The sequence below is a fragment of the Podarcis raffonei genome, chromosome 7, assembly GCF_027172205.1.
Source record: "Podarcis raffonei isolate rPodRaf1 chromosome 7, rPodRaf1.pri, whole genome shotgun sequence".
Taxonomy (NCBI): Eukaryota; Metazoa; Chordata; class Lepidosauria; order Squamata; family Lacertidae; genus Podarcis; species Podarcis raffonei.
In genome coordinates this window covers 28825310-28840112 of record NC_070608.1, presented here as the reverse complement: position 1 = coordinate 28840112, position 14803 = coordinate 28825310, and the positions used below count along the sequence as shown (strand labels likewise).

General features: G+C 41.9%; 2 protein-coding genes across 7 annotated transcripts in view; one reads left to right on the top strand and one right to left on the bottom strand.

Annotated features, from left to right (window-relative positions):
- The window catches only part of RALYL (RALY RNA binding protein like), a 242517-nt gene that overhangs the window by 165353 nt on the left and 62361 nt on the right, over window positions 1-14803 (top strand). The window lies entirely within an intron of this gene.
- RBIS (ribosomal biogenesis factor) overlaps window positions 1923-14803 on the bottom strand; it is a 158831-nt gene continuing 145950 nt past the window's right edge. Inside the window, exon 5 of the mRNA XM_053395755.1 lies at window positions 1923-1934. The gene's annotated coding sequence lies outside the window, so the exon portion shown is untranslated. The remainder of the gene's footprint in view (window positions 1935-14803) is intronic.

Sequence of the window (14803 nt, the reverse complement as noted above, 5' to 3'; positions counted from 1 at the left end):
CAAACAGAACCTTTGCAGAGAACAGGACAAGGTGAATTTGGCCTTGCTCTTCTGCATCTCAGTCTCTCTGCAGCTCTCAATAGCGCTGACCATTTTACCCTCCTGGACCGACTCTGTGGAATGAGAATTGAGCCCATTGTTACAGTGGTTCCAGCCCCACCTAATGGACAAAGTCGAGAGAGTGCTTCTGGTCCCCTGACTGTTGAATTGTGAGGTTGTGTGGAACACTGCAGTGGCGTAGCGTGGATTTCTAGTGCCCGGGGCCACACAGAAGGGGAGGGAGGGAAACATACAGAGTACGCATGCTCATTCAACTCCCTAACAGCGTCATGAGATTGCAGCTGCAGAGATAAGAAAAAAAGAGTCCTTCAGTTGTCTGGAGAGGTCATTTCCTGGTTCGCATGGAGAAGCTGTTTTCAACGGACCCCAGTGATGGAAACATGCAGCTGTATTGAAGCAGCACCAGGTGCTGAATTTTTTCTCCCCCTAACGAAGCACCCCAGTGCCCCCTCCCATGCTACACCACTGGGGCACTGTTTCATCCCCAATGCTATGTAATATCTATATGAAGCTGCTAGTCATCAGGTGTTTGGGGGCAAGTTGTCAACAATATGCTGGTGGTGCTCAGCTCTATTTCTCCATGCATGCTGTGCCGCAGTGCTTGCAAGTGAGACAGCAGATTTGCCTTGCAACAGGATGAATGAGGGGAAAATAAGCTCAGCTTGAGTCCTGAGAAGATGGAGGTGCTGTGGATGAGTGGTCCTTGTGTTCAGAAAATTAGTCAATTGCCTGCCCTAGGCAGGGTTGCACTCCACTGAAGGAGGAAGCACCTGATCTAGGAGTGCTGGGAAATGTAGTTCTGTGAGGGGGTCTCCTAACAACTCAGCACCGTAAATAAACTACATTTCACATGATTCTTTGGGGGAAGACATGACGCTTAAAGTCATGTAAGGGTGCTTTAAATGTAAGGCGCAGATGTGGCGTTAGGAAACTAGCAGTCAGGGGTTTGAGCTAACTCACAGTGAGAATAGGGGTCATTTAACCATTTCCACTGCTGAAAACTGCCCCCAAGTGTGTTTACAGAAAAAAGAAAAAAGCACCTTCACAGCTTAGGAGATTTTTTTTTATCTCATATTTATTTCATAACATTTATAGGCCACTTGATTGTAAAGAACAACAACAACAACCCCTCAAAATATTTTGACAAGATTTTTGGCAAAACAAAAAAAATTGCAGGAGTGGAAAGTTTCTAGCCCTTCTCCCCACACACCGTTGTCCAGATGTGGAGCAAAAGTTCCCAGACTGTGGTTAAAATGTTGTTACTGCAACAACTGTACTTTGGCCTTCGGCTACCAAGCGGAAACACCCACCCCCCGAGCTTTTAATAACTGATGTGTTGGAAGCAGTTTTTGCTAATACTGCCAGTGCTGGTTTATTATTGGTGTTGTGTACTGCTGTATTATTCAGCTGCTTTGCTTGTTCTTGGGCTTTTCTTGTGGGGTTTAGATTCAGGTTAACCTACAGAATTTGGCAGTTACTAACTTGGACAGGTTTAAATGGGGATTGGACAAATTTGTGGCGAACAAAGCTATAAATTCCTCCTAACTGTTATGGCTGTGCTCCCCCCTCAGCGTCAGAGGGAGGGTGGCTCTGAAAACCAGTTTCAAGGAATCACAAATGGAAAAATTCCTTTTGGACTTCCCATAGGCATCTGGCTGAACTACATAGGCCATTGTTCTTACTGTATCATATTTTCATTATTAAAATTTTCATTATCCATCTTGGACAGCTTTAATTGAAAGGCTGAGAACAAACAGATTAAGGAACATAAATTTTAATTAATATGCCAATATATAAGAGAGATAAAACAGTATACCCAGCAATATTTAAAAAGCGTAATTGCAGCTTGAACGGTACCAAGCGCCGCTTCACAACTAAAGAAGGGGGCTTGATTTGCTGACGGAAATGTGAAAAGCAAATTGCAGAGATGAATGTTGTGTGTGGTTCATTTCCACTTAGAAATCCTTCAACGCTTCCATTGAAATGCCCAGCAGATGGCATAAGAGATCCAGCAGTGATGAGTTGTCAAGTTTTCCTCTTTCTGGAGATAGTCATTTAGAGTGGCTGGAATTATAGGCTTGGTTTTTCTGCAGTTTTGGCAAGGTAATTCTGTAGCTCTGGAATATCTGTGTGGTAGCTGAGAGTGTAGGGCTAGGACTGGAAAGACACACAGGTTGGTGACTTCGGGGCAGCTACTATTTCTCTCTACTGCCTGTGTGTCTCCAGTACCTTTCACGACACCCGCAAAATGTCTCAGTAAAATACCTCCTCAAAATTCACAGTGTGCAATAGACTGCTTGCTGCCTGTGTCTTGGCTTGGCTTGGCCAAGCAGTAGCTTGGTCTTCTCCTGCAGCAAATATTCCCTTATTTCACTGGATGCCAGGATCGGGCACCTACCCTTCCTTCTGTTCTGAACAGAAAGGAGGTGGGGAAAGTTTCCCTCCGTCAGTTGCTAATGGTGATTTCTCCCACTGATGGAGAGGGGGCTCTTCCGGGGTCATGCCCACACCATTTTGTGGCCCGGTCTCTCTTTCTGCTCTTCTAAATGTGGCGGCCATTTTGTGTTACGCCAAACTCTGTGGCAGCCATTTTGTGACAGGCAGCCACTATACTTTCTAAATAAAAAATTAAAAATCCCAGTATGTGCTCAATATGGTTGGCAGTTCCTGAGCTCGCATAACTTAACAGTGCTTTTATAAAGATAATAGGAGAGAAAGAACCATGTATACCAACCCTGTGAAGAAGAATAGAGTAAAAATGTAATGAAAGAAAACAAGATAATCAGCCAGACTCCAGGGTACACAATGGCGTGTGTAATTGGATTTTTGGCTTTCCTTCCTCTTAATGGCACATCCCATGCTACAAAGCAAACTGCTTTTGAAAGTATGTTTTGCCAGTTGGCATGCAGAGTTCCTCTTCAAGAAACATGTGGCTGTCTTGGACCCCGAAGACACCCTTTTTGAGGCATTGCACTGCTATTTCTGTAGCTGTGCTGCATTGTGAATTTTGCTCTCGTGCACTTGTCTTAGACTCAGGCTGTCAAACGCATTGTGTGCTAAGACTGGGTTGGCTGCTATATAGCAAAGTTAAAGTACAGAGGTGTCAAACTAACTGAAGAATGATTTATGAACAAGGGTGCTCTGAAACCCAAACTTGACAGCGGGTGTCTGCAGAATTATTGAAAAGTCCTTCCCAAATGAAAGTGAGGCAGGAAGTAAAAGGCATTTAATTAAAAATGCCTAGCAAAGCGTGTCAACCAAACACACAGGCAGGTACCTAAAAGCAGAAAGCATCTGACTGCATGATCAGAACGTAATACTTTGCAAATAGACTCCTGCATGTGATCTCACACTGGGGACAAAAGGAACCATTTGGCAAAAATTATTAGCGCTATCCAAGCAGTAAAGGGCTTGTGCAATGAGCTGGGACTGGTTCGCTGGCCCTCTTTGGCTGTGTCCCGCTCACTAGGATTGGGAGGGCTATTCTATCCATTTCCACTTTCAGGTGACCTGACCTAAGGGCTCGTCCACACTTATGCTTGTCCTGTGCTTAGAAAGCATGGGTCCAAGCAGTTTTCTGCTTGTCCCTTAGTTTCTAGGCATGGGTCCAAATGGATTTCCCTTTGCCCCATCACTTTCAACCAGAAAAACTATTTTAGTGCTAAATTGAAGCATATGTCAATCTAGAGAAAACCCGATTGATGTTTGCTCTGATGCAACAGTGAACAGCAGGTTTTCACCAGGGGCAAGCAGCAAGGCAAGCGGCAAGTGAGGATGAGCTCCCGTTCACCTTTCTGGAGGGAATAGTAACATCATAGCAACATTATTATCATTATCATTATCATTATTATCATCATTACTTTCTGAACCAATAAGTCAGGCACATCCAACTTTGAGTAGGGTGTGATCTACAATCCAGTATCAAAAACTGGCAGTGATCTACCACCCTCCGAAGTCATTTAAGATAGAGATAGATAGATAGATAGATAGATAGATAGATAGATAGATAGATGATAGATAGATAGATGATAGATAGATAGATAGATAGATAGATAGATGATAGATAGATAGATGATAGATGATAGATAGATATAGATAGATACACATAGATGGATGAATGGGTGGATCTTTATTTCACAGATACAGTACAGTGGACAGTCAGGTTGTGAACATGATCTGTGCGGGATGCACGTTCGCAACCCACAGCGTTCGCAACCCGTGTCTGCACACGCGCAGGTTGCGATACGGTACTTCTGCGCATGCTCAAAGTGCGATTTAGTGCTTCTGCACATGCGCGACCACCGAAACCCGGAAGTAATCCGTTCTGGTACTTCTGGGTTACGGTGGTCCATAACCCAAAAAAACGCAACCTGAAGTGGCTGTAACCTGAGGTATGACTGTAGTTATGTTTGGATAGCACCATGTCAAATCCAAATAGTTGTTAGATGAACAAGTAACTAAACAAGTGAGAAAAATCAAATTATATTTTTATATTCCTTTACACAGATCTGAAGAGCCAGTCAAAGTGTGCCGGGCTTCTCCGTCTTTGCCCTACTGTCTTTGCCCTACTAAATCGCAGCTGACTTCGTGTCAGCATGCCACTTCCTTCCTCCCTCTCCTTCCCCTACTGTTGCGTTAAAACCTTTTCCTCGCTCAAACTCATGGAGCACTAAGGGGGCTTTCCCCCATGTGTTTTGTTCTTTGCCTTCCTCGCTGTTTGGGGAAGGGCTCCTCTCTTATTGCTTTCGTTGCATTTGAACTAGCGGGCGAGCAGGTGCGGAGCTTTTCCTTTCCTGCCTCCCCCCTCTCCCCACCACTGGAGCTCTAACCCCCGAGAAGGCAAGCCGGCTTCAGAGAGAGGAGGAGGAGGAGCTTGCAATCGATCAATATCAGTCCCAGGATCTCCAAGTCGATCGCGATCAATGTCTTGGACATCCCTGCAAAAAGTAAACCAAAACACAGCTATCCTTCACAGAATGACTAACAGACCCAACACTTCTTAGGCTGCAATCTTCAGGAAAAGATCAGTAGCGTTGGGCAAGATGTCATTTATGGTTGTTTGTCCTCTTTTACTGACCTTTTCATTGAGGATCCATTCATAACATTCCAAGGAACATCAGGACTCCTTGGAAATTAAAACTTGAAAGCTACAGGTGGAATAAGTAAACTGTGCAGTTTTTAACCAGTAACAACTTATTTTCAAATTGCTAAAATGCAGCTGATACCCAGAGAAAACTTGAATAAAGTTTTGCATAATAAGTTGGCAGGATAATTGAGATATTTATTTTAAATTGCTGCATCTTAAAAAAGGATTATAATAAACTCTGGCTTTTCAAGCTCTGAGAAATTAGCATGCAAATACGTTTTTCTTTCTGCTTATGAGGAATGAAAGAGTCTTGACGTTTAATCAGATGCTTTACATCTGACACTTTACGCATCCTAAAAGCTTTTGAAAGATTCTCGCAACTTTACATATTAAGTTGTGTTTTTGTTTTCACTTAGCATATCAGTTCTTAAAATGTAGTCACTAAGGTATGCTGATTACAGATTAGACACACAAACACACACACACATACAGCATATGCATATCTAAATACACATTCTGAGCTAATTTTTCTTTCTTTGCAAAATATGGGCCATCAGTGCCAATTGTGGGGAAACCAGATAAAGATTAAATATGTATTGCACATTAAAGATATATTGCATAATTCACTGAAGAGGAATTAAAGATTTATTAACAGCCAAATCCTATGCCTATCGGTTCAGAAATATGTGGCATTAAAGTTCAATGTTTGCATAGAATTGTACTCAAAAACTCTTTCTGAACTTAAATAGTAACCTTGGAAGCTTAGCAATGTTCAGTTTATGCACACAAGCCTGCAATTCTCATATGTCACTGTGACACTTGTGTTTAAACAAGATCTTTTTATGTTTGGGCACCTTCCATATTTAGCACCTCAAGGTAATCAAGTATGACAAAAATAAATCCTAAGTACTTTTATTGTATCAAAAGGAGAATTTGCATGTTTATTTTACAAACTATGCGAAACTGACATTGCTTGGCCAGACTTTGGGAAACAACACACTTAACAACAGCCCTTTAAGGAGTTAAAGCTATCAGTTCTGAAAACATGCACAGAAACACATAGCAAAGCTGAGATGCAGTAAAATTGTTCAGGGTAAATGGAGGGGGAAGAATTCTGGTTGAGACTAGGGGAAGGGGAAGCTGTCTGCTCAATTAAAGTAATGATTCGAAAACAATAGCCTTAAGGGCCTAGCATACCACAAAGAAACTATAGATGTCTGTGAAAGTGAGAGTATGGAACTGACCTTGAGAGGAAAATAGTCCTGGGGAGGAGGGGGAGAAGAAGATGGAAGAGGAGATGGCGAAATTTAACTCACTTGAAGCAGCCAGCAGTGAGAGCTATTTAAAATACAGCAGACGTTTAGCTTTCCTAATAAAACAGAGGGTTAAAATTAGAGGAATAAGCTAGAGGAATGGTGGTTCTGTAAAGAGCCTTGAAATGGCTTGCAAGCAAACTGTGGAGGCAAGCACTGGCACCACCCACCCCCCCTCCAAAGGCCTCTGCAGCTGCTCTTGTTTGCAACCCAGTTGTAGAAGGCAGAATCCACTAGAGGCAGACAAATACTTTGCAGGAAACAAACTTTTGACAAACAAGTGGAAAACCAGGGTATTTGGGGCACTTAGTTCACGCTGAAGCCTACTGAGGCCTTTAAAATTGCCTGAGATTTTCTCATCATTCATGTCAAACTGAATTGCTCACTTCTCTAATTAGAAGCCAACTGCAGAATCGGTCATTAATTCTAAGTGTCAAAATCAAGCTCTTGGAAATGGTACGTTTTGATTGGCCTTCACGCTTTGGTTGCTGAGTGGAGGGTGCTTCAGGCTTTACGTATGCATGTGTGCATAATACCCTCTCTAGGAAATATCCGTTGATGAAAGAAGTATGCAGATGTTCCTCTGCAGTGCCTCCATACTTTTGTCCTAGGTGTATACTAGGATCCTTGAATTAATTTTTGAGATGCTTGGGAGCTATGACAAAATGCGTCTGCTGTAGTCCTTTCATACAGCACCCAAGACTGTCCTTCCTAACCAAATTGTGATCCTCTTCACTGGAATCTCTTTTCTATCTCCTTCACTGTTTCTTTCTCCCGTCTTCTCTGCAGCTGTAATCCCTTCCAGCAGTTATCATTGCTGTGAATATTCCATTTTTGAAATGTTTCGCTTGCAGGCAGACCCCAAGAAGAGTTTAACGGCAATAAGAGTGTAAATGCTTGGGGAGAGACTGTAGTCACTTTCAGCCATGAATTAATGTACAACCTTTCCAAATATTTTTTTTTCCTGGAAAAAATTAACTAGATGTACATACTTTCGTCTATGTACATCTATTCAGAGCTGAGTCCCATTGAGTTCAGTAGGGCTTTATTTAGGTAAGTGGGTATAGGATTGCAGTTTTAGTATCTAAAGCTATAGCTATTATCATGAAAGATCCATCCTCCATCTATGAAAGACTGAGACTCTCAAAAGCTTGAGTGCTTCTATCCCTGCTGCTGCTGATGATGCTGCTGTTCTAGGGCTCTGATATTTTGAAGTAATTTACAGCCATTGACATGTTTTGTCTTTAAACAATCACATTATCACTCTGAAGTGGACTATAGGGACTTTGATCATAAAAGGCAAATGGTAAAACAGATGAAAGCATTGAGATTGGCTAGATGCCTAATATAATGCTGCAAGGGTGGCCTTTAGGGAAGGTGGACTAATTTATCATTTTTCCAATCTTAAATTCAGTTCTCCACATCAGGTGTGTGTGTGTGTGTGTGTGTGTGTGTGTGAGAGAGAGAGAGAGAGAGAGAGAGAGAGAGAGAGAGAGAGAAATTTGAGCCGTCCAAAAATTCATTAATATTTCAGTTCAATTTTATCCTAATGTATGCATTCTTGTATGCAATTTTACCAGATATACATATTTTTGCATAGCAATTTAACCTCCTATTATGCATTTATGCATTTCTATATGTTATTTTCACTAATGTATGCATTTATGTGTACACCTTACTTTAGGATATGCATTTTTGTACACAGTACTTGGCTGGAAAACTGCATTGAAAAATTTGTAGAAGTGCAAATTTCAAAGGATGGCAGTGTTTCCATTTCTATGTTGTTTTTGAAAGTACAGATTAGGCAGGCTACATTTTAAATGCAAACTGGATCAAATTCCACCAGCACCTGCCATCCTTAGCTGTAGGTGCTAACCTCATTTTCTACTAATGCTTCTTTCAGTACAGGGTTATACAAAATCACACCAGACAAGCAGGGAGGGGGCTTCCAATTTTTGTGTGGTGTATTTTTCCCTGCTGCTTGAATTTAAGTATTTGAGACAGTTTAGATAGGTATCTTTTAGCAGTAGGATCTCGTTTACATTGCTGCTGATCACATGGACCTTAAAAGAGAAATTAGGCTTTATTTCATGAGCTGCCTTTAGGTGCTAAGGGACCATTGCTCAGGGATAAAGCACCTGCTTTGCATTCGAAAGATCTTGGTTCGGCCTATAGTATTTCCAGTTAAAATGATGGGTATCAGGTGCTGATCTGGAAACTTGGAGAACCATTGCCATGGAGAGTAGACAACAGTAAGTGAGACCCTATTCCCCTCTCTGAGCTGCAATTCCTAGAGTAGTTTAACTATTGATCCCTTTCCCCGGGAGACTCTGAAAATTGTACTCTGGGAGGGGAATAGATATCTCCTAACAGTTCTCAGCACCCTTAAGAAACACAGGCTCCCAGTATTCTTAGAGGAAAGCCGTGGGTGATTGAAGTGGTATCATCCTACTTTAAATGTATAGTGTAAATCTGGCCTAAGTTGAGCTGCTGCCATGTTGTGTCCTGCTTCTATGGTTTTTGTAGTTGTACTATTGCCAGTACCCAGTGCCAGGTTTGAAATGCAGTTATTTTACTGACTGAGGCAGAAGTCAAAAACCCTTTACAAAAGGTTAATATTGATCATCCATTTGAGAAGCAGGGGACAAAATACAGCTTCTCTCCACAATAATCTTCCCTTCCAAGCAGCTGATAAGCGGGATTATAACAAGCATCGGTTGCTGACCCATGTACCAATTAAAAATAAAAGGCGGCAAGCAAATGCTGGAAGTTTTCTGTTTGGGATTGCTATGAATAATGTGCTCTCCACTTTTGCCTTTGCCATGAGGATTACAGTGGTTATAATTGGCCCAAGAGGTTTTGCTGCCTGAAGCAAAGGACAAAACGGGATGATCCTCATTCCATGTGTGCTATTCGATGAATTTCCACTCACCTAGCCCCTATGGAAATTAATGGCCCTAAATTACTCATGTTCATTCATTCTGATGTGCTTACACTAAGTAAAACTTAGTTGAACACCACCTTATGTACAGAAGCTGTGTGCACAACTGGCAGCTGAATTTTTATTTCAGCGCTGGGATAGGGCTCCACCACACCTGAAGGCAGCAATCTAGCTTAGGAGGCCACAGATCAAGCCAAGATGCACACACAGCCCAACACCTCACTGCCACCACTGCCTGCTCCTCAGATGCTGCTGCCTAAGGCGGCTGCCTCCATCTACCTAACAGTAGGGACAGTTCTGACAATAGTTTTATTATTGCCAGTACCCAGCGCCAGGTTTGAAATGCAGTTATTTTACTGACTGAGGCAGAAGCCAAAAAATAATAATTTTAAGCCTATCTGTTTTGTCAGTCACAGATTCACAAGTGTATTTATTTATGTTGAAATTGTGTCTCGCTGGGACTTGGAGACAGACTGAATGCAGCCCTGGGGTTTTCCCCCTGAACTTTCTATAGACACACAGGAACAAGACATATGGATTTGAGATGGAGTTCTGCAATGGCTTTGGTCTATGAACAGCAAAATGATATCATTTGCAGCTTAATTCAGCATGGTGAAAGAGCTCATCAGTGTGGATAATTGCAACTAAATGTGATGAGGAAACGAAGGAGGGTACAAGTAATGATATGCATGCATAACCTCTCCAGTTAAAATATGCTGCGTAAAGGCTGCATTTGGCCGTGTATATTTCAAGGTTAACACCATGTGGTGATTGGAAGTCCAGAGAGATTCTCACAGTCATAAGAAAGTCAAGACCCATTCCATTATAAACCAGTAAATATAATTTACAAGGCTACAGTGCTAAGCACACTTAACCACTGTAGCTCAGTGTTAAAATGCATGCATCAGGTTCCATCCCTACTAGTCAAAATACCAAATCAAATCTTAGTGAGTCAGCCCATGTGGCACATTTCAGACAAAGATAAGAAGAGTTCTAGTGGATCAGACCAAATCTCCATGTAATCCAGCATCCATTTCCCTCACAGTGGCTAACCAAGGCTGCATTCGGACAGTACTTCATTCCATTTTCTTGATGTTTCCTTACCTGATAATTTTTGCATTTTATGTGATCGATCACGCAATGTAAAAGTCACTTCTGGAAAATCTAGTGGAAGTTTCCCATATTAATTGCTTCCGGGAGGGATGTGGGGCGGAATCTGTTTCAATCTCATTAACCCAGAAAATCATGGGAGTTTTGTTCTGTAATTTTCACACCATGTCCATCATGCCGCTGCTGTTCATGCGATGAAATTTGGGGTGGTATTCTGGCATACAGTTCTTTCCAGCAGTTTTCATGGATGACTCATGGGGTAACAGAAGCATGCGTGCACATAAAAGGGTGGCAGCATGTCCAGTGATGGTGGCTGTTGTGTCACACCGCACCACTAGTGGGAATGGAATTTAGTGTGACATGGCAATATATGGATCCAAAAGCCACAGTTCTACAATGCAACAGGTGATGCAGTGTAAAAGGAACATTATAAACAGAAGTTGGAGTTCATGGTCTACGTGCAGCTTGGCAAGTGAGCAATTAGTGTTTTGACTACAGGCTAGGGAGACAGAGCACAGGAGAAATTTGCCTGGAGATAAGAGGACCTAGTAACAGCTTGGTGATTGCCTGAGGTCTCTCATATAGGCAGCATGACCTATGACATTGTTTGGCTAGTTAGGAGTATTCTGGGGTTCTTGGAGAGTGATGAAGTTCATGTCTGTATATAGTAACTTGCATATAGCTTGCGAGTTTACTGCCATATATAATAAACTACAGAATCAAGTTACTAGTCATCAGCTTTGTTCCTGATTGTTGTCCTGACTGAGCAGTCTTGATCGTTGCCTAGGAAAAGCTGCACTCCTCTGCTAAGTTGTGCATCACTGAAGAAGTTCAGAGGTGAGGAGACTGGTCCTAGTAGCATGTGCAAAGACTTCAGAAAGTGCTCACAGGCTTCTGAGTTTTAACAGCAACCAGGAAAATGAACACAACAATGCCCATGCCTGAAGTGCTCATTACCAGCATCTAGTATTTAGTGGTATAGACTGCCTCTGAGCCTGGAGGTGTTATTATAATATCTTACCATGACACCCCAGGGTGGATTGCAACAATCTTAAAACCAGTTAAAACAATTTTGTGGCAGCAGTTTCCAGAAGGAAACGATGTAAACCCCTTGAAACTTTTTGAGGGTGGGAATTGCAGTGCAATATCCTTGCTGTTCTGATCAAATTGTGTAGCCAATGATGAATGAAATGAAAATAACAGGTTTGGTGAAATTGTCCTCTTTAAAGACCATTTCCCATGCATCCTGCCTTGGAGTCTGAAACTAAACATCCAGCATCAAGTGCTTAGTTGTGTTAATTTATCATCACTGTGAAAATCAGGAATTCTTTTTTAAATCATATGAATATGTAGAGAGGAAGGAACATAAATCCCCATACCCAGCAGCCACTCTAAAGGGAGGCTGAATATTCTGTGTATGTGCAGCAGTTAGAAAAGGTGTGAAGCACATTAATCAGCCATTTTGGTAACCGGGCAGAATAGAGCAGATTTTCTCTTCAGGAATTATACTCCACAGTGTGAAGAGACTGTGTAGAGCAGGCAGAAGATGCTGAGTACATCAGATATATGCAGGACCCCTGTGAACCTAGAAGATTACAGATAAATTTATAGATACTGATTTAGTGAAACAATCATCCTAAAACGCTATGAGCCATTTATACCACACGTCCTAATTTCAAAGAAAGGAGACGAATGTGACCTGTAAAATTACCATATTTCATTGCATTAGAGACTTAGGTATAGCTAGTTAGCTGATGATCTTTCAAAAGAGAGGTTACATATTTAAGTGAGCTGAATATCTGTATCTGCATCTTTTGGGTGACAGTCCACAAGGTTTCATGAGGCATGACCTAACATGACCTCATTCTTAAAATTCTTAGCACACATTTACCCAACCTTGGAACTGATTTGACTCCACTAAATTATCTTCCTTTGTGCCCAGGCTTCAAAAGGATTCCTTCTGGCATTTTAAAACTCCTCAGTTTCCATCCTTTACCTTGAGATCTAAGGAGTTATATTAGCTGTGGCTCAAATTTCCCCTAAACATATGTTTTAAGACTGAGGTTATCCTTCTTTTCTTTGGTTGCTGTACTATCTCTTCCTCAATGAAATTGAAACCTGCAGATTACTTTCATTATGGCACACTGCCTTAAAGCTTGGACCTTCACATGATTCATATGAGGATAGTAAGCTGCCACCTCACTTGGAAAGAAAAATAAGCAACTTTGGTAGTTATTGGCATATCAAGATCCTGCTGAGGAGAACCTATTGAAGTCATTTATAAATCTCCCCATTGCTTGTAGTGCCAGCAATTGGGGTAGAATGCCTCTCAGATTTCTTTAAGTGATAAAAACTCACGGATGATGTGAGCTGATGGCCAAATTTCATATTATGTGGAATACCCATGATTAAGTCTCATGAGATTTTGATTTATTCCCCAAAGCAGTGATGCTGGTGTACTGGGTATTTTACATCTCCCCTGCCTACACACACACACACACACACACACACACACAATCTGCTATGTTAGAGGTAGCCAACATGCCCTCAATATATTCCTGGACTACAACGCACATTATACTTGACCATTGACCGTGCTGGCTGGGGCTGAATGGCTAGTCCCAGCAACACCATTTGATGAATCTGTTGTAAGTTTTCCTCTGCAGAAGAGCTCTGGAGGGCAAAACCTTGGGGGGAGGGAGTCAGAAAAACAGCTCAGGCAGGAAATAATTAAACACAGGGATAAACACACACATTGTACCTCACCACTTCTGCCATCCAGTTTCATACCCCAACACACACACTTTGCTTGTTGCTTTTGATCATTGGTGTAGCTAAGGCCGGATCTGAGGTCCCAGGTCCCACAGCCCAGAGAACTCCCAAGTATAGCATGGCTGGCCATCAAACTGAGTTGGTTTTGATCACTGATGGATCACCTTTGCAAAGAGTGGGACAAGGGGTAGTGTGACCTTGTTCCTGCTTCTTGATCTCTCTGTGGCTTTCAATACCAGTGGCCATGGTATCCTCCTGGACCGGCTCTGTGGAATGATCATTGGAGACGTGGTCTTAGAATGCTTCCAGTCCTCTCTATGGGAATGGGTCCAGAGAGGATGCTTTTCAGTCTGCTAGTGGTGATGATGTGAGGTGCCACACTACTGCTTTATCCATGACACTATTCAATATCCATATGAAGCTGCAGGGAGCAGCCATTAGGAATTTTGGAGCAAGCTGCTATCAAGATAAGATAATACTCAGCATTGGTTCTATATAACACCTAGCTCTGGAGGGGCCGTTTGGCCCTGGGCTGATGTCTAGCAGCGGTGGTGGGATGCATGAGGAAAAATAAGCTGTTCTTGAACCCTGGCAAGATGGAGGCACTGTGAATGAGTGGTTCTTGTGTCTGAGAATTTAGTCAGTTGCCTGCAACTGTGCATGCATGGGCCAACTTTGTACCCAGAAGAGGGTAGAACGGGGTGGGGTGGGGCAGGGTGGGCTTATGCATGCTCCACCAATGCGCATGATGACCCAAAACGCAACCCCTGTACAGATCAGGGGTTGCATGCACACTTTTTGCTCACCAGCTTAAAACATTTTTGTTTAGGCGAGCTGTTAATTTCAATTATTTTTAGAATCTTTTGACTGTTTTTGGAATAATAATTTTAATATTCCTTGTAAACTACTTGGGTTTTTCATTACAATCAAACGTTATATTGACTTTGTTAAATAAGTAGATTAAAACCACAGTAGTTCAGTCATAATGCACTACAACTGCAGTAGCACCACTCGCTTTAGCAAGGAATACACGACAGTTGCTCTGGGTGGATTACAGTCATATTGCCTGGAAGTAATCTATTAATTAGGTTTTGCTGTTATCTTTGAGAAAGGTAATATAAGGCAGAAAGCTAATGTGTCTGCTTTGGGATAAAAACTAATCCTTTTGTTACCATAACAACATCTAGAAAACTCTCTAATCAAAATTCAATCTTAAGCATATAAAGTACTTTAATCCCCCCCCCCATGATAACATTAAAAACAAGACTGGTAGAAACTCGCAGTTCAGTTCTATTATCAGGAGTAGAGTTTGCTTCCGCCCAGGACTGTATATTCCTGGCTAAAAATGTATAAGGGGGAGGACAACACTGTTGAGCTGTATTTAAATTATATATTATATAATAAAATCAAAAGGTGCATAACGATTACATAGTTCAAATAGATTAATTGTACTGACAAATATTACCCACCCTACGTGCCCAAAGGTTCCAGAGATATGGTTGTTACTGTTTTAGATTATTC